Source organism: Oncorhynchus gorbuscha, unplaced genomic scaffold, assembly GCF_021184085.1.
Source record: "Oncorhynchus gorbuscha isolate QuinsamMale2020 ecotype Even-year unplaced genomic scaffold, OgorEven_v1.0 Un_scaffold_1136, whole genome shotgun sequence".
Taxonomy (NCBI): Eukaryota; Metazoa; Chordata; class Actinopteri; order Salmoniformes; family Salmonidae; genus Oncorhynchus; species Oncorhynchus gorbuscha.
Genome location: NW_025746006.1, coordinates 147,501 through 169,115, shown reverse-complemented (window position 1 = coordinate 169,115; position 21,615 = coordinate 147,501). Strand labels below are relative to the sequence as shown.

The window sequence follows — 21,615 nt, the reverse complement described above, 5'->3', positions numbered from 1 at the left end:
CAGTCACTTAGACAGGCCTGGTATTTATACAGTCACTTAGACAGGCCTGGTATTTATACAGTCATTTAGACAGGCCTGGTCGTTATACAGTCATTTAGACAGGCCTGGTCGTTATACAGTCATTTAGACAGGCCTGGTATTTATACAGTCATTTAGACAGGCCTGGTATTTATACAGTCATTTAGACAGGCCTGGTATTTATACAGTCATTTAGACAGGCCTGGTATTTATACAGTCACTTAGACAGGCCTAGTATTTATACAGTCATTTAGACAGGCCTGGTATTTATACAGTCACTTAGACAGTCATTTAGACAGGCCTGGTATTTTATACAGTCATTTAGACAGGCCTGGTATTTATAGTCACTTAGACAGGCCTGGTATTTATACAGTCATTTAGACAGGCCTGGTATTTATACAGTCACTTAGACAGGCCTGGTCATTATACAGTCATTTATACAGTCATTTAGACAGGCCTGGTATTTATACAGTCATTTAGACAGGCCTGGTATTTATACAGTCATTTAGACAGGCCTGGTATTTATACAGTCATTTAGACAGGCCTGGTCTTTATACAGTCATTTAGACAGGCCTGGTATTTATACAGTCATTTAGACAGGCCTGGTATTTATACAGTCATTTAGACAGGCCTGGTCTTTAATATATGCCATTTAGCAGACGCTTTTATCCAAAGCGACTTACAGTCATGTGTGCATACATTCTACGTATGGGTGGTCCCGGGGATTGAACCCACTACCCTGGCGTTACAAGCGCCATGCTCTACCAACTGAGCTACAGAGGACCACAATTTATACAGTCATTTAGACAGGCCTGGTATTTATACAGTCACTTAGACAGGCCTAGTATTTATACAGTCATTTAGACAGGCCTGGTCGTTATACAGTCATTTAGACAGGCCTGGTCGTTATACAGTCATTTAGACAGGCCTGGTATTTATACAGTCATTTAGACAGGCCTGGTATTTATACAGTCACTTAGACAGGCCTGGTCTTTATACAGTCATTTAGACAGGCCTGGTATTTATACAGTCATTTAGACAGGCCTGGTATTTATACAGTCACTTAGACAGGCCTGGTCTTTATACAGTCATTTAGACAGGCCTGGTATTTATACAGTCATTTAGATATGCCTGTTATTTATACAGTCATTTAGACAGGCCTGGTATTTATACAGTCATTTAGACAGGCCTGGTCTTTATACAGTCATTTAGACAGGCCTGGTATTTATACAGTCATTTAGACAGGCCTGGTATTTATACAGTCACTTAGACAGGCCTGGTATTTATACAGTCATTTAGACAGGCCTGGTCTTTATAAAGTCATTTAGACAGGCCTGGTATTTATACAGTCACTTAGACAGTCATTTAGACAGGCCTGGTATTTTATACAGTCATTTAGACAGGCCTGGTATTTATAGTCACTTAGACAGGCCTGGTATTTATACAGTCATTTAGACAGGCCTGGTATTTATACAGTCACTTAGACAGGCCTGGTATTTATTCAGTCATTTAGACAGGCCTGGTATTTATACAGTCACTTAGACAGGCCTGGTATTTATACAGTCATTTAGACAGGCCTGGTATTTATAGTCACTTAGACAGGCCTGGTATTTATACAGTCATTTAGACAGGCCTGGTATTTATACAGTCATTTAGACAGGCCTGGTATTTATACAGTCATTTAGACAGGCCTGGTATTTATACAGTCATTTAGACAGGCCTGGTCTTTATACAGTCATTTAGACAGGCTTGGTATTTATACAGTCATTTAGACAGGCCTGGTATTTATACAGTCATTTAGACAGGCCTGGTCTTTATACAGTCATTTAGACAGGCCTGGTATTTATACAGTCATTTAGACAGGCCTGGTCTTTATACAGTCATTTAGACAGGCCTGGTATTTATACAGTCATTTAGACAGGCCTGGTATTTATACAGTCATTTAGACAGGCCTGGTATTTATACAGTCATTTAGACAGGCCTGGTATTTATACAGTCACTTAGACAGGCCTGGTATTTATACAGTCATTTAGACAGGCCTGGTATTTATACAGTCATTTAGACAGGCCTGGTATTTATACAGTCATTTAGACAGGCCTGGTATTTATACAGTCATTTAGACAGGCCTGGTATTTATACAGTCATTTAGACAGGCCTGGTATTTATACAGTCATTTAGACAGGCCTGGTATTTATACAGTCACTTAGACAGGCCTGGTATTTATACAGTCATTTAGACAGGCCTGGTATTTATACAGTCATTTAGACAGGCCTGGTATTTATACAGTCACTTAGACAGTCATTTAGACAGGCCTGGTATTTTATACAGTCATTTAGACAGGCCTGGTATTTATAGTCACTTAGACAGGCCTGGTATTTATACAGTCATTTAGACAGGCCTGGTATTTATACAGTCATTTAGACAGGCCTGGTATTTATACAGTCATTTAGACAGGCCTGGTATTTATACAGTCACTTAGACAGGCCTGGTATTTATACAGTCATTTAGACAAGCCTGGTCTTTATACAGTCATTTAGACAGGCCTGGTATTTATACAGTCATTTAGACAGGCCTGGTATTTATACAGTCATTTAGACAGGCCTGGTATTTATACAGTCATTTAGACAGGCCTGGTCTTTATACAGTCATTTAGACAGGCCTGGTATTTATACAGTCATTTAGACAGGCCTGGTATTTATACAGTCATTTAGACAGGCCTGGTCTTTATACAGTCATTTAGACAGGCCTGGTATTTATACAGTCATTTAGACAGGCCTGGTATTTATACAGTCATTTAGACAGGCCTGGTATTTATACAGTCACTTAGACAGGCCTGGTATTTATTCAGTCATTTAGACAGGCCTGGTCATTATACAGTCATTTATACAGTCATTTAGACAGGCCTGGTATTTATACAGTCATTTAGACAGGCCTGGTATTTATACAGTCATTTAGACAGGCCTGGTATTTATACAGTCATTTAGACAGGCCTGGTCTTTATACAGTCATTTAGACAGGCCTGGTATTTATACAGTCATTTAGACAGGCCTGGTATTTATACAGTCATTTAGACAGGCCTGGTCTTTATACAGTCATTTAGACAGGCCTGGTATTTATACAGTCATTTAGACAGGCCTGGTATTTATACAGTCACTTAGACAGGCCTGGTATTTATACAGTCATTTAGACAGGCCTGGTATTTATACAGTCATTTAGACAGGCCTGGTATTTATACAGTCACTTAGACAGTCATTTAGACAGGCCTGGTATTTTATACAGTCATTTAGACAGGCCTGGTATTTATAGTCACTTAGACAGGCCTGGTATTTATACAGTCATTTAGACAGGCCTGGTATTTATACAGTCACTTAGACAGGCCTGGTATTTATACAGTCATTTAGACAAGCCTGGTCATTATACAGTCATTTATACAGTCATTTAGACAGGCCTGGTAGTTATACAGTCATTTAGACAGGCCTGGTATTTATACAGTCACTTAGACAGGCCTGGTATTTATACAGTCATTTAGACAGGCCTGGTATTTATACAGTCATTTAGACAGGCCTGGTATTTATACAGTCATTTAGACAGGCCTGGTCTTTATACAGTCATTTAGACAGGCCTGGTATTTATACAGTCATTTAGACAGGCCTGGTATTTATACAGTCATTTAGACAGGCCTGGTATTTTTATACAGTCATTTAGACAGGCCTGGTATTTATACAGTCATTTAGACAGGCCTGGTATTTATACAGTCATTTAGACAGGCCTGGTCTTTATACAGTCATTTAGACAGGCCTGGTATTTATACAGTCATTTAGACAGGCCTGGTATTTATACAGTCATTTAGACAGGCCTGGTATTTATACAGTCATTTAGACAGGCCTGGTATTTATACAGTCATCTAGACAGGCCTGGTATTTATACAGTCATTTAGACAGGCCTGGTATTTATACAGTCATTTAGACAGGCCTGGTATTTATACAGTCATTTAGACAGGCCTGGTATTTATACAGTCATCTAGACAGGCCTGGTATTTATACATTTAGTGGTATTTATACAGTTTTAGACAGGCCTGGTATTTATACAGTCATTTAGACAGGCCTGGTATTTATACAGTCATTTAGACAGGCCTGGTATTTATACAGTCATTTAGACAGGCCTGGTATTTATACAGTCATTTAGACAGGCCTGGTATTTATACAGTCATTTAGACAGGCCTGGTATTTATACAGTCATTTAGACAGGCCTGGTATTTATACAGTCATTTAGACAGGCCTGGTATTTAGACAGGCCTGGTATTTATACAGTCATTTAGACAGGCCTGGTATTTATACAGTCATTTAGACAGGCCTGGTATTTATACAGTCATTTAGACAGGCCTGGTATTTAGACAGTCTTTTAGACAGGCCTGGTATTTATACAGTCATTTAGACAGGCCTGGTATTTATACAGTCATTTAGACAGGCCTGGTATTTATACAGTCATTTAGACAGGCCTGGTATTTATACAGTCATTTAGACAGGCCTGGTATTTATACAGTCACTTAGACAGGCCTGGTATTTATACAGTCATTTAGACAGGCCTGGTATTTATACAGTCATTTAGACAGGCCTGGTATTTATACAGTCACTTAGACAGTCATTTAGACAGGCCTGGTATTTTATACAGTCATTTAGACAGGCCTGGTATTTATAGTCACTTAGACAGGCCTGGTATTTATACAGTCATTTAGACAGGCCTGGTATTTATACAGTCATTAGACAGGCCTGGTATTTATACAGTCATTTAGACAGGCCTGGTCATTATACAGTCATTTATACAGTCATTTAGACAGGCCTGGTATTTATACAGTCATTTAGACAGGCCTGGTATTTATACAGTCATTTAGACAGGCCTGGTATTTATACAGTCATTTAGACAGGCCTGGTCTTTATACAGTCATTTAGACAGGCCTGGTATTTATACAGTCATTTAGACAGGCCTGGTATTTATACAGTCATTTAGACAGGCCTGGTCTTTATACAGTCATTTAGACAGGCCTGGTATTTATACAGTCATTTAGACAGGCCTGGTATTTATACAGTCATTTAGACAGGCCTGGTATTTATACAGTCATTTAGACAGGCCTGGTATTTATTCAGTCATTTAGACAGGCCTGGTCATTATACAGTCATTTAGACAGGCCTGGTATTTATACAGTCATTTAGACAGGCCTGGTATTTATACAGTCATTTAGACAGGCCTGGTATTTATACAGTCATTTAGACAGGCCTGGTATTTATACAGTCATTTAGACAGGCCTGGTATTTATACAGTCATTTAGACAGGCCTGGTCTTTATACAGTCATTTAGACAGGCCTGGTATTTATACAGTCATTTAGACAGGCCTGGTATTTATACAGTCATTTAGACAGGCCTGGTATTTATACAGTCATTTAGACAGGCCTGGTATTTATACAGTCATTTAGACAGGCCTGGTATTTATACAGTCATTTAGACAGGCCTGGTCTTTATACAGTCATTTAGACAGGCCTGGTATTTATACAGTCATTTAGACAGGCCTGGTATTTATACAGTCATTTAGACAGGCCTGGTATTTATACAGTCATTTAGACAGGCCTGGTATTTATACAGTCATTTAGACAGGCCTGGTATTTATACAGTCATTTAGACAGGCCTGGTATTTATACAGTCATTTAGACAGGCCTGGTATTTATACAGTCATTTAGACAGGCCTGGTATTTATACAGTCATTTAGACAGGCCTGGTATTTATACAGTCATTTAGACAGGCCTGGTATTTATACAGTCATTTAGACAGGCCTGGTATTTATACAGTCATTTAGACAGGCCTGGTATTTATACAGTCATTTAGACAGGCCTGGTATTTATACAGTCACTTAAACAGGTCTGGTATTTATACAGTCATTTAGACAGGCCTGGTATTTATACAGTCATTTAGACAGGCCTGGTATTTATACAGTCACTTAGACAGGCCTGGTATTTATACAGTCATTTAGACAGGCCTGGTATTTTATACAGTCATTTAGACAGGCCTGGTATTTATAGTCACTTAGACAGGCCTGGTATTTATACAGTCATTTAGACAGGCCTGGTATTTATACAGTCACTTAGACAGGCCTGGTATTTATACAGTCATTTAGACAAGCCTGGTCATTATACAGTCATTTATACAGTCATTTAGACAGGCCTGGTATTTATACAGTCATTTAGACAGGCCCGGTATTTATACAGTCATTTAGACAGGCCTGGTCTTTATACAGTCATTTAGACAGGCCTGGTATTTATACAGTCATTTAGACAGGCCTGGTATTTATACAGTCATTTAGACAGGCCTGGTATTTATACAGTCATTTACAGGCCTGGTATTTATACAGTCATTTAGACAGGCCTGGTATTTATACAGTCATTTAGACAGGCCTGGTCATTTAGACAGGCCTGGTTTTATACAGTCATTTAGACAGGCCTGGTATTTATACAGTCATTTAGACAGGCCTGGTATTTATACAGTCATTTAGACAGGCCTGGTATTTATACAGTCATTTAGACAGGCCTGGTATTTATACAGTCATTTAGACAGGCCTGGTATTTATACAGTCATTTAGACAGGCCTGGTATTTATACAGTCATTTAGACAGGCCTGGTATTTATACAGTCATTTAAACAGGCCTGGTATTTATACAGTCATTTAGACAGGCCTGGTATTTATACAGTCATTTAGACAGGCCTGGTATTTATACAGTCATTTAGACAGGCCTGGTATTTATACAGTCATTTAGACAGGCCTGGTATTTATACAGTCATTTAGACAGGCCTGGTATTTATACAGTCATTTAGACAGGCCTGGTATTTATACAGTCATTTAGACAGGCCTGGTATTTATACAGTCATTTAGACAGGCCTGGTATTTATACAGTCATTTAGACAGGCCTGGTATTTATACAGTCATTTAGACAGGCCTGGTATTTATACAGTCATTTAGACAGGCCTGGTATTTATACAGTCATTTAGACAGGCCTGGTCTTTATACAGTTAGACAGGCCTGGTATTTATACAGTCACAGGCCTGGTATTTATACAGTCATTTAGACAGGCCTGGTATTTATACAGTCATTTAGACAGGCCTGGTATTTATACAGTCATTTAGACAGGCCTGGTATTTATACAGTCATTTAGACAGGCCTGGTATTTATACAGTCATTTAGACAGGCCTGGTATTTATACAGTCATTTAGACAGGCCTGGTATTTATACAGTCATTTAGACAGGCCTGGTATTTATACAGTCATTTAGACAGGCCTGGTATTTATACAGTCATTTAGACAGGCCTGGTATTTATACAGTCATTTAGACAGGCCTGGTATTTATACAGTCATTTAGACAGGCCTGGTATTTATACAGTCATTTAGACAGGCCTGGTATTTATACAGTCATTTAGACAGGCCTGGTATTTATACAGTCATTTAGACAGGCCTGGTATTTATACAGTCATTTAGACAGGCCTGGTATTTATACAGTCATTTAGACAGGCCTGGTATTTATACAGTCATTTAGACAGGCCTGGTATTTATACAGTCATTTAGACAGGCCTGGTATTTATACAGTCATTTAGACAGGCCTGGTATTTATACAGTCATTTAGACAGGCCTGGTCTTTATACAGTCATTTAGACAGGCCTGGTCTTTATACAGTCATTTAGACAGGCCTGGTATTTATACAGTCATTTAGACAGGCCTGGTATTTATACAGTCATTTAGACAGGCCTGGTATTTATACAGTCATTTAGACAGGCCTGGTATTTATACAGTCATTTAGACAGGCCTGGTATTTATACAGTCATTTAGACAGGCCTGGTCTTTATACAGTCATTTAGACAGGCCTGGTATTTATACAGTCATTTAGACAGGCCTGGTATTTATACAGTCATTTAGACAGGCCTGGTATTTATACAGTCATTTAGACAGGCCTGGTATTTATACAGTCATTTAGACAGGCCATTTAGACAGGCCTGGTATTTATACAGTCATTTAGACAGGCCTGGTATTTATACAGTCATTTAGACAGGCCTGGTATTTATACAGTCATTTAGACAGGCCTGGTATTTATACAGTCATTTAGACATGGTATTTATAGACAGGCCTGGTATTTATACAGTCATTTAGACAGGCCTGGTATTTATACAGTCATTTAGACAGGCCTGGTATTTATACAGTCATTTAGACAGGCCTGGTATTTATACAGTCATTTAGACAGGCCTGGTATTTATACAGTCATTTAGACAGGCCTGGTATTTATACAGTCATTTAGACAGGCCTGGTCTTTATACAGTCATTTAGACAGGCCTGGTATTTATACAGTCATTTAGACAGGCCTGGTATTTATACAGTCATTTAGACAGGCCTGGTATTTATACAGTCATTTAGACAGGCCTGGTATTTATACAGTCATTTAGACAGGCCTGGTATTTATACAGTCATTTAGACAGGCCTGGTATTTATACAGTCATTTAGACAGGCCTGGTATTTATACAGTCATTTAGACAGGCCTGGTATTTATACAGTCATTTAGACAGGCCTGGTATTTATACAGTCATTTAGACAGGCCTGGTATTTATACAGTCATTTAGACAGGCCTGGTATTTATACAGTCATTTAGACAGGCCTGGTATTTATACAGTCATTTAGACAGGCCTGGTATTTATACAGTCATTTAGACAGGCCTGGTATTTATACAGTCATTTAGACAGGCCTGGTCTTTATACAGTCATTTAGACAGGCCTGGTATTTATACAGTCATTTAGACAGGCCTGGTATTTATACAGTCATTTAGACAGGCCTGGTATTTATACAGTCATTTAGACAGGCCTGGTATTTATACAGTCATTTAGACAGGCCTGGTATTTATACAGTCATTTAGACAGGCCTGGTATTTATACAGTCATTTTTGACAGGCCTGGTATTTATACAGTCATTTAGACAGGCCTGGTATTTATACAGTCATTTAGACAGGCCTGGTATTTATACAGTCATTTAGACAGGCCTGGTATTTATACAGTCATTTAGACAGGCCTGGTATTTATACAGTCATTTAGACAGGCCTGGTATTTATACAGTCATTTAGACAGGCCTGGTATTTATACAGTCATTTAGACAGGCCTGGTATTTATACAGTCATTTAGACAGGCCTGGTATTTATACAGTCATTTAGACAGGCCTGGTATTTATACAGTCATTTAGACAGGCCTGGTATTTATACAGTCATTTAGACAGGCCTGGTATTTATACAGTCATTTAGACAGGCCTGGTATTTATACAGTCATTTAGACAGGCCTGGTATTTATACAGTCATTTAGACAGGCCTGGTATTTATACAGTCATTTAGACAGGCCTGGTATTTATACAGTCATTTAGACAGGCCTGGTATTTATACAGTCATTTAGACAGGCCTGGTATTTATACAGTCATTTAGACAGGCCTGGTATTTATACAGTCATTTAGACAGGCCTGGTATTTATACAGTCATTTAGACAGGCCTGGTATTTATACAGTCATTTAGACAGGCCTGGTATTTATACAGTCATTTAGACAGGCCTGGTATTTATACAGTCATTTAGACAGGCCTGGTATTTATACAGTCATTTAGACAGGCCTGGTATTTATACAGTCATTTAGACAGGCCTGGTATTTATACAGTCATTTAGACAGGCCTGGTATTTATACAGTCATTTAGACAGGCCTGGTATTTATACAGTCATTTAGACAGGCCTGGTATTTATACAGTCATTTAGACAGGCCTGGTATTTATACAGTCATTTAGACAGGCCTGGTATTTATACAGTCATTTAGACAGGCCTGGTCTTTATACAGTCATTTAGACAGGCCTGGTATTTATACAGTCATTTAGACAGGCCTGGTATTTATACAGTCATTTAGACAGGCCTGGTATTTTAGACATTTAGACAGGCCTGGTATTTATACAGTCATTTAGACAGGCCTGGTCATTTATACAGTCATTTAGACAGGCCTGGTATTTATACAGTCATTTAGACAGGCCTGGTATTTATACAGTCATTTAGACAGGCCTGGTATTTATACAGTCATTTAGACAGGCCTGGTATTTATACAGTCATTTAGACAGGCCTGGTCATTAGACAGGCCTGGTATTTATACAGTCATTTAGACAGGCCTGGTATTTATACAGTCACTTAGACAGTCATTTAGACAGGCCTGGTATTTATACAGTCATTTAGACAGGCCTGGTATTTATACAGTCATTTAGACAGGCCTGGTATTTATACAGTCATTTAGACAGGCCTGGTATTTATACAGTCATTTAGACAGGCCTGGTATTTATACAGTCATTTAGACAGGCCTGGTATTTTTATACAGTCATTTAGACAGGCCTGGTATTTATACAGTCATTTAGACAGGCCTGGTATTTATACAGTCATTTAGACAGGCCTGGTATTTATACAGTCATTTAGACAGGCCTGGTATTTATACAGTCATTTAGACAGGCCTGGTATTTATACAGTCATTTAGACAGGCCTGGTATTTATACAGTCATTTAGACAGGCCTGGTATTTATACAGTCATTTAGACAGGCCTGGTATTTATACAGTCATTTAGACAGGCCTGGTATTTATACAGTCATTTAGACAGGCCTGGTCTTTATACAGTCATTTAGACAGGCCTGGTATTTATACAGTCATTTAGACAGGCCTGGTATTTATACAGTCATTTAGACAGGCCTGGTCTTTATACAGTCATTTAGACAGGCCTGGTATTTATACAGTCATTTAGACAGGCCTGGTATTTATACAGTCATTTAGACAGGCCTGGTATTTATACAGTCATTTAGACAGGCCTGGTATTTATACAGTCATCTAGACAGGCCTGGTATTTATACAGTCATTTAGACAGGCCTGGTATTTATACAGTCATTTAGACAGGCCTGGTCATTTATACAGGCCTGGTTTTATACATTTAGACAGGCCTGGTATTTATACAGTCATTTAGACAGGCCTGGTATTTATACAGTCATTTAGACAGGCCTGGTATTTATACAGTCATTTAGACAGGCCTGGTATTTATACAGTCATTTAGACAGGCCTGGTATTTATACAGTCATTTAGACAGGCCTGGTATTTATACAGTCATTTAGACAGGCCTGGTATTTATACAGTCATTTAGACAGGCCTGGTATTTATACAGTCATTTAGACAGGCCTGGTATTTATACAGTCATCTAGACAGGCCTGGTATTTATACAGTCATTTAGACAGGCCTGGTCTTTATACAGTCATTTAGACAGGCCTGGTATTTATACAGTCATTTAGACAGGCCTGGTATTTATACAGTCATTTAGACAGGCCTGGTATTTATACAGTCATTTAGACAGGCCTGGTATTTATACAGTCATTTAGACAGGCCTGGTATTTATACAGTCATTTAGACAGGCCTGGTCTTTATACAGTCATTTAGACAGGCCTGGTCTTTATACAGTCATTTAGACAGGCCTGGTATTTATACAGTCATTTAGACAGGCCTGGTATTTATACAGTCACTTAGACAGTCATTTAGACAGGCCTGGTATTTTATACAGTCATTTAGACAGGCCTGGTATTTATAGTCACTTAGACAGGCCTGGTATTTATACAGTCATTTAGACAGGCCTGGTATTTATACAGTCACTTAGACAGGCCTGGTATTTATACAGTCATTTAGACAGGCCTGGTCATTATACAGTCATTTATACAGTCATTTAGACAGGCCTGGTATTTATACAGTCATTTAGACAGGCCTGGTATTTATACAGTCATTTAGACAGGCCTGGTATTTATACAGTCATTTAGACAGGCCTGGTCTTTATACAGTCATTTAGACAGGCCTGGTATTTATACAGTCATTTAGACAGGCCTGGTATTTATACAGTCATTTAGACAGGCCTGGTCTTTATACAGTCATTTAGACAGGCCTGGTATTTATACAGTCATTTAGACAGGCCTGGTATTTATACAGTCATTTAGACAGGCCTGGTCTTTATACAGTCATTTAGACAGGCCTGGTATTTATACAGTCATTTAGACAGGCCTGGTATTTATACAGTCATTTAGACAGGCCTGGTATTTATACAGTCATTTAGACAGGCCTGGTATTTATACAGTCATCTAGACAGGCCTGGTATTTATACAGTCATTTAGACAGGCCTGGTATTTATACAGTCATTTAGACAGGCCTGGTATTTATACAGTCATTTAGACAGGCCTGGTATTTATACAGTCATTTAGACAGGCCTGGTATTTATACAGTCATTTAGACAGGCCTGGTATTTATACAGTCATTTAGACAGGCCTGGTATTTATACAGTCATTTAGACAGGCCTGGTCTTTATACAGTCATTTAGACAGGCTTGGTATTTATACAGTCATTTAGACAGGCCTGGTATTTATACAGTCATTTAGACAGGCCTGGTATTTATACAGTCATTTAGACAGGCCTGGTATTTATACAGTCATTTAGACAGGCCTGGTCTTTATACAGTCATTTAGACAGGCCTGGTCTTTATACAGTCATTTAGACAGGCCTGGTATTTATACAGTCATTTAGACAGGCCTGGTATTTATACAGTCATTTAGACAGGCCTGGTATTTATACAGTCATCTAGACAGGCCTGGTATTTATACAGTCATTTAGACAGGCCTGGTATTTATACAGTCATTTAGACAGGCCTGGTATTTATACAGTCATTTAGACAGGCCTGGTCTTTATACAGTCATTTAGACAGGCCTGGTATTTATACAGTCATTTAGACAGGCCTGGTATTTATACAGTCATTTAGACAGGCCTGGTATTTATACAGTCATTTAGACAGGCCTGGTATTTATACATTTTATACAGTCATCTAGACAGGCCTGGTATTTATACAGTCATTTAGACAGGCCTGGTATTTATACAGTCATTTAGACAGGCCTGGTATTTATACAGTCATTTAGACAGGCCTGGTATTTATTTATACAGTCATTTAGACAGGCCTGGTCTTTATACAGTCATTTAGACAGGCCTGGTATTTATACAGTCATTTAGACAGGCCTGGTATTTATACAGTCATTTAGACAGGCCTGGTATTTATACAGTCATTTAGACAGGCCTGGTATTTATACAGTCATTTAGACAGGCCTGGTATTTATACAGTCATTTAGACAGGCCTGGTATTTATACAGTCATTTAGACAGGCCTGGTATTTATACAGTCATTTAGACAGGCCTGGTATTTATACAGTCATTTAGACAGGCCTGGTCTTTATACAGTCATTTAGACAGGCCTGGTATTTATACAGTCATTTAGACAGGCCTGGTATTTATACAGTCATTTAGACAGGCCTGGTATTTATACAGTCATCTAGACAGGCCTGGTATTTATACAGTCATTTAGACAGGCCTGGTCTTTATACAGTCATTTAGACAGGCCTGGTATTTATACAGTCATTTAGACAGGCCTGGTATTTATACAGTCATTTAGACAGGCCTGGTATTTATACAGTCATTTAGACAGGCCTGGTATTTATACAGTCATTTAGACAGGCCTGGTATTTATACAGTCATTTAGACAGGCCTGGTATTTATACAGTCATTAGAATGTGAATTGTTCCACAGTTCTAGTAGTTCTATGTCTATGCTCTTTGATCTATGAGATGAACCACTATGAAGAGGAAATCAGTCACTGAGGGGTTAGACCACAGCTAACCTACTTAATGACGAGCCAATGGCTCACATACAGTGCATCCTTGACTCTTTCCACAGTTTGCTACGTTAAAGTCTTATTCTAAAATGAACAAATAAATAAAATCCTCATCAATCTACACACAATACCCCATATTAACAAAGCAAAGAGTTTTTTTTGTGTGTTTATAACAAAAATGAAATATCACTTTTACAGCACATACGTCTTACCTCTGGTGTCAGTGTTGCAGTATCACACTAACAGTAGAACGACAGCAACAAACATGACAATATAACCATCACAGTAGTGATGTTTTATCCAGTCTGTCCCAATACACATCAGATGTATATCACACACTACCACAACCTAGCATTAGTTTGTATTGAGTGATATTTACTGGCGTCACGACAATGTTTTGATGGTGTATTAAGTACTTCCATCATTTCAGCACGTTGCTCACAACAACAGGCCAACCTTCAGGTACTTTAGAGCTACATACTGGAAGATGCCTGTTACCACACAAACACACATGCTGCTATCTGAGATGTTCCGGACGTGTGTTGCAGGCTTGTTGTAGCTGACTGGTAGAGAGGAGCAGAGCTCTCGTCACTAGTGGAAATGTAAACAGCTGTTAGGTGAGAGACGTCCACACTACCCAGCCAGGAGAGGAGAGAGTTTCCTGCACCTTTCACAGCTTTATTTAGCTGCTAAACAGCTGTTAGGTGACAGACGTCCAAACTACCCAGCCAGGAGAGGAGAGAGTTTCCTCCCTCCTCAGACAGATTTACTGCATCTCTCTCTCTCTGTCTCTCTCTCTCTCTCTCTCTCTAACTCTCTAGAGAGGAAAGAGTTTCCACCCTCCTCAGACAGATTTACTGCATATCTCACTCTTCCAGAGAGAGAGAGAGAGAGAGAGAGACAGAGACAGAGAGAGAGAGAGACACAGAGAGACAGAGAGAGAGAGAGAGAGAGAGAGAGAGAGAGAGAGAGAGAGAGAGAGAGAGAGAGAGAGAGAGAGAGAGAGAGTAAATCTGATGCAGTAAATATGTCTGAGGAGGAAACTCTCCCCTCTCTGGAGACCCAGACAGACAGACAGAGAGAGAGAGAGAGAGAGAGAGAGAGAGAGAGAGAGAGAGAGAGAGAGAGTGTGTAAAATGATGCTCAAGTGTAAAACAGTTTTTTCATGCTTATTTTAGCTTGAGATATTTGCCTTTTGCGAGCAGTTTTTTTTCTCTCAAATAAAAAGCAGTTTGTCAGTGGAAAACGAACAGGTAGACAGACCATCATTGACCAGGAAAGGCATTGAAAGATTTGCCACACAGTGAGTCCACTTTCTAAATCTGGCCTTGGCTTCTTTAATGGCTCAGTAGTTAGTGTCCGATGTTGGAGAGATGACCTGACTGGATGTGGATGGGCCTTGAATGGGGAGAACACACCTGGGTTCAAATACTATTTGAAGTCTTTCAAATATTTTAGTTGTGCTTGATTGAGCTTGTAAGTGCAATGCCCACCCATCTGGCACTCCAGGCAGACTAAAGCAAACGCTCAAGGTATACAAAATGATTACAAATGGTCTCTGAACCCAGCAGGTCTGGGGGAGAGCTTGGACCTCTTTCCAGGAACCAGCCAGCCAGCCAGCCAGCCAGCCAGCCAGCCAGCCAGCCAGCCAGCCAGCCAGCCTCTAACTAACGTAAACACTTCAGCTCGCTCCATAGGACATCTGACTTCTGTTTCTCCTCAAGTCTCTGGTTTCTATTTTTAACTGTGGTGGGGGACTGGGGAGAGGGTTGGTGGAGGCGAGTAGGAGAGAGAGCACCTGCAGTTGATCTAGTGGTTTGTGACATCATGATAACATGGTCTCCCACTGTCTCTGCTTAATGACAGGTAGATTTATCAACAGGGGTCATATTCAAGGCCCAGGTCTCTGAGGTGAATACGGTTTCCTTCAACCTTGTTCATTTGATTTATGTTTTGTTGTTTGCTGAATGGATTCATAATAGACTTAGCTAATGTTTCCAATACCAAAAAGGCTTGAAACTTACTGCACATCCCACAGGTGACAAACCAAACTTTATCAACCCATGATGAATAAAGAAAAGTCTGTAAATAAATACACACCCACTGTACACAGTGCTAGGTACATCAAAGGAAATGTTTATCTTAGCCAGAAGACGAGACGCTGTGAGAAACAGTCTTTTAGTGGTGCTTGGGATCATTTCCATTCACTGAGGACATCATCAAGCACACAGGGGCCATCTTCCTTTCCCTTCAAAGGGAAGTATTCTTTGTTGAACTGAAGAAGCCTTTTTCTCATGTCCACTGAAAGCTGTGCTATGGGAGCTATTTGCCTGTGACCAAACTAATTCACAGCTTTCTGAATGTCTCTCCGTCTGTTTGTGTTCTCCAGGCAGTTAGAGCTGCACTCTCCAGACGCCAAGCATACGGTGGTGTTACGGTGTAAAGACACAGCCTCGGCCCAGGCCTGGTTCGAGGTCATGCAGTCGGCGACCTCTAACCTCATCAACAAGGTCATCACGGAGGTCAAAGAGCACACGGGAAGAACAGGAATCGCAGGGAGCAGAGAGATCAGACACCTGGGCTGGCTGGCTGAGAAGGTAGGATCTACTCTGTACTTTATTGAATGTTGGTGCAGGAAAACACCTGAAAGGAACGTGCTCACCTTTAATCAGACCTATAATATGCCTTCACAGACCACCTTCTGATATTAACTCATATGTGATGTTTGTGAGGCAGACCTATAATAATGCCTTCACAGACCACCTTCTGATATTAACTCATATGTGATGTTTGTGAGGCAGACCTATAATAATGCCTTCACAGACCACCTTCTGATATTAACTCATATGTGATGTTTGTGAGGCAGACCTATAATATGCCTTCACAGACCACCTTCTGATATTAACTCATATGTGATGTTTGTGAGGCAGACCTATAATAATGCCTTCACAGACCACCTTCTGATATTAACTCATATGTGATGTTTGTGAGGCAGACCTATAATAATGCCTTCACAGACCACCTTCTGATATTAACTCATATGTGATGTTTGTGAGGCAGACCTATAATATGCCTTCACAGACCACCTTCTGATATTAACTCATATGTGATGTTTGTGAGGCAGACCTATAATAATGCCTTCACAGACCACCTTCTGATATTAACTCATATGTGATGTTTGTGAGGCAGACCTATAATAATGCCTTCACAGACCACCTTCTGATATTAACTCATATGTGATGTTTGTGAATCAGACCTATAATAATGCCTTCACAGACCACCTTCTGATATTAACTCATATGTGATGTTTGTGAGGCAGTTATACGATGGTGAGCCAAGCATTCTTGGAACCTCATACAGTATAGCTGATGCAGTAGTTGCCAACAGAAGAAGCCCAGATGGGGGCTTTGTAGTGTTCCTTCTATACAGTACAGCAGCAATTGATCCCAGGTGACTTTTCCCTGCGTGACTCCAGGTTTTCCCCCCTCCTCGTCCTCCTCTAAATCCTCTTTCATCACTCTCTTATTAGTCAGGGCCTGCCTGGCAGAGAGAGAGCGAGACGGCTAATACTGAGTAGACTATAGGCCTGAACTTTGGGCAGTCAGTCAACCAGTCAGACAGTCAGTCAGTCTGCCAAGCCAGAGGATGCTTTCCAGGCTTCTTAATGAGTTCCTCTTGTATTACTGCCTGCCTGTCCCATCGTGAGTCCCAAATGGCACCCTAGTGCACTATATAGGGAATATGGTGCCATTTGGGATGCAGAGTCTGGAGTCTGTGAATAATTATAAGGGCCTAAAGCCTTTCAGCGTGTGTGGAGTGGAGTGGTCTGCCTCAGGCTTCGCCTGCCGTCCCATGTTCCTTTGTACAACGTCAATCTGACACACTCAGGAGTCTGAATCTCTACTTAGCTGTGTGATGGTCAACACACTACAGGCTGGAGTCAGTCTCTACTTAGCTGTGTGATGGTCAACACACTGCAGGCTGGAGTCTGAGTCTCTACTTAGCTGTGTGATGGTCAACACACTACAGACTGGAGTCAGTCTCTACTTAGCTGTGTGATGGTCAACACACTACAGGCTGGAGTCTGTCTCTACTTAGCTGTGTGATGGTCAACACACTACAGGCTGGAGTCAGTCTCTACTTAGCTGTGTGATGGTCAACACACTACAGGCTGGAGTCAGTCTCTACTTAGCTGTGTGATGGTCAACACACTACAGGCTGGAGTCTGAGTCTCTACTTAGCTGTGTGATGGTCAACACACTACAGACTGGAGTCAGTCTCTACTTAGCTGTGTGATGGTCAACACACTACAGGCTGGAGTCTGTCTCTACTTAGCTGTGTGATGGTCAACAAACTACAGACTGGAGTCTGTCTCTACTTAGCTGTGTGATGGCCAACACATTAGACTGGAGTAAGTCTCTACTTAGCTGTGTAATGGTCAACACGCTACAGACTGGAGTCAGTCTCTACTTAGCTGTGTGATGGTCAACACACGACACAGCAGACCCTCTGGAGTTCAGCATGCTAATGTGATCAGATATCAGAGAAGAGAGGAGGAGAGGAGAGGAGAAGAGGAGAAGAGAAGAGAAGAGAGAGAGAAGAGAAGAGAAAGAGAAGGAGAGGAGAGGAGAAGAGAAGAGAAGAGAGAGAGAAGAGAAGAGAAGAGAAGAGGAGAGGAGGGAGAGGAGAGGAGAGGAGAGGAGAGGAGAGGAGAGGAGAGGAGAGGAGAGGAGAGGAGAGGAGAGGAGAGGAGAGGAGAGGAGAGAGAGGAGAGGAGAGGAGAGGTGGGGATCCTTGTTTTACAGCCTTGTTGAGGTTGCTCTGTGCAACTGTCCTGAGCCTGGGCTTTAACCACAGACTTTATATTCACTCGCATACTATAGCCAATTATACTGTGGCAGCGTTTTAAATGTAATGATTGTTACACACTAATTATGTGGTTGTGTAGGCTTTAGTTAGAGCTACGTTTGTGAGCCTGTATATGGTGTTTTAATATGGTTACCTGGCAACATGTGTTGGTAATGTTATAGGATTGACCTATGGCCACCAGAATCACATGTTCTCACAACTAGCTGAGGACTTCATAGTGAGGCAAGAGGCTTATGGTTATGAGGATTGTGCTGTAACTTTCATCATAAGGATTGTGCTGTAACTAGGCGTTCATAATGAGGATTGTGCTGTAACTAGGTGTTCATAATGAGGATTGTGCTGTAACTAGGCGTTCATAATGAGGATTGTGCTGTAACTAGGCGTTCATAATGAGGATCGTGCTGTAACTTTCATAATGAGGATTGTGCTGTAACTTTCATAATGAGGATTGTGCTGTAACTAGGTGTTCATAATGAGGGTTGTGCTGTAACTAGGTGTTCATAATGAGGATTGTGCTGTAACTAGGTGTTCATAATGAGGATTGTGCTGTAACTAGGCGTTCATAATGAGGATTGTGCTGTAACTAGGCGTTCATAATGAGGATTGTGCTGTAACTTTCATAATGATGATTGTGCTGTAACTAGGTGTTCATAATAAGGGTTGTGCTGTAACTTTCATAATGAGGATTGTGCTGTAACTTTCACAATGAGGATTGTGCTGTAACTAGGCGTTCATAATGAGGATTGTGCTGTAACTTTCACAATGAGGATTGTGCTGTAACTAGGTGTTCATAATGAGGATTGTGCTGTAACTAGGTGTTCATAATGAGGATTGTGCTGTAACTAGGTGTTCATAATGAGGATTGTGCTGTAACTAGGTGTTCATAATGAGGATTGTGCTGTAACTAGGTGTTCATAATGAGGATTGTGCTGTAACTAGGTGTTCATAATGAGGATTGTGCTGTAACTAGGTGTTCATCATGAGGATTGTGCTGTAACTAGGTGTTCATCATGAGGATTGTGCTGTAACTTTCATAATGAGGATTGTGCTGTAACTTTCATAATGAGGATTGTGCTGTAACTTTCATAATGAAGATTGTGCTGTAACTTTCATAATGAGGATTGTGCTGTAACTTTCATAATGAGGATTGTGCTGTAACTTTCATAATGAAGATTGTGCTGTAACTTTCATAATGAAGATTGTGCTGTAACTTTCATAATGAAGATTGTGCTGTAACTTTCATAATGAGGATTGTGCTGTAACTTTCATAATGAGGATTGTGCTGTAACTTTCATAATGAGGATTGTGCTGTAACTTTCATAATGAGGATTGTGCTGTAACTAGGCGTTCATAATGAGGATTGTGCTGTAACTTTCATAATGAGGATTGTACTATAACTTTCATAATGAGGATGGTTATGCTGTATAATGTTATGCAAGCCGGTGTTGTATTGGGTGTCTGGGAGTTGAGAGTTTATCTACAGGCCAAGATAAATAAACTGTATAAAGTGCCTTCCTGTGAAAAATAACCAAGATTTTGTTACTAAGACTTAGTTACATAGAGAAAATGCTGAAGACATTCAAGGTTGTGTCTTCGCTGTTAGTTTTATGTGCTTATCACTCTTGCTAAATTGTATTTTCTAGTCCATAACATTCCCTCCATTGCACCAGTAACCCCCATGCAAATGACAGCAGCAGCCTGTCACTCTGTGTGGTGTGTTTTCTCCCAGACAGAGAGTATTCTAACACTGTGTGGTGTGTTTTCTCCCAGGCAGATAGTATTCTAACACTGTGTGGTGTGTTTTCTCCCAGACAGAGAGTATTCTAACATGGTGTGGTGTGTTTTCTCCTAGACAGAGAGTATTCTAACACTGTGTGGTGTGTTTTCTCCCAGACAGAGAATGAGAAGCAGCAGTGGAAGCCAGTGCTGGTGATGGTGACAGAGAAAGACCTGCTCCTCTATCACAGCCTTCCACGCATGAAGGCTTCCTGGCACAGCCCTGCACACACATACCCACTGTTAGCTACACGGTACGCTACACACACCCTCACTCTACTAGCCACAAGAGAAATAGCTGCTGCTATCCACACAGTAAGCAAAATACACTGTCTTCCTGCTAGTCAAATAGCAAAACACATTTATCTTATCTTAGCCACATGGTTAGTAGCATCCACCCTGAACAACTCAACCATGACCACATGATAATCCTCCGCCACTCCAAACACACGTACCCTCTTGGCCAAGCATTAATCAGAACACATCTACCCTCTTGGCCAAGCATTAATCAGAACACATCTACCCTCTTGGCCAAGCATTAATCAGAACACATCTACCCTCTATTGGCCAAGCATTAATCAGAACACATCTAGCCTCTATTGGCCAGGCATTAATCAGAACACATCTACCCTCTATTGGCCAGGCATTAATCAGAACACATCTACCCTCTATTGGGACAGCATTAATCAGAACACATCTACCCTCTATTGGCCAGGCATTAATCAGAACACATCTACCCTCTATTGGCCAGGCATTAATCAGAACACATCTACCCTCTATTGGGACAGCATTAATCAGAACACATCTACCCTCTATTGGCCAGGCATTAATCAGAACACATCTAGCCTCTATTGGCCAAGCATTAATCGGAACACATCTACCCTCTATTGGCCAAGCATTAATCAGAACACACATACCCTCTATTGGCCAGGCATTAATCAGAACACATCTACCCTCTATTGGCCTCATGGTGCAGAACACATCTACCCTCTATTGGGACAGCATTACTCAGAACACATCTACCCTCTATTGGCCAGGCATTAATCAGAACACATCTACCCTCTATTGGCCAGGCATTAATCTAGCCTCTATTGGCCAAGCATTAATCGGAACACATCTACCCTCTATTGGCCAAGCATTAATCAGAACACACATACCCTCTATTGGCCAGGCATTAATCAGAACACATCTAC

At 40.5% G+C, this 21,615-nt stretch overlaps 1 pseudogene; it reads left to right on the top strand.

Moving 5' to 3' along the window:
* Positions 1 to 21,615, top strand: part of LOC124021597 — a 69,911-nt pseudogene that overhangs the window by 29,081 nt on the left and 19,215 nt on the right.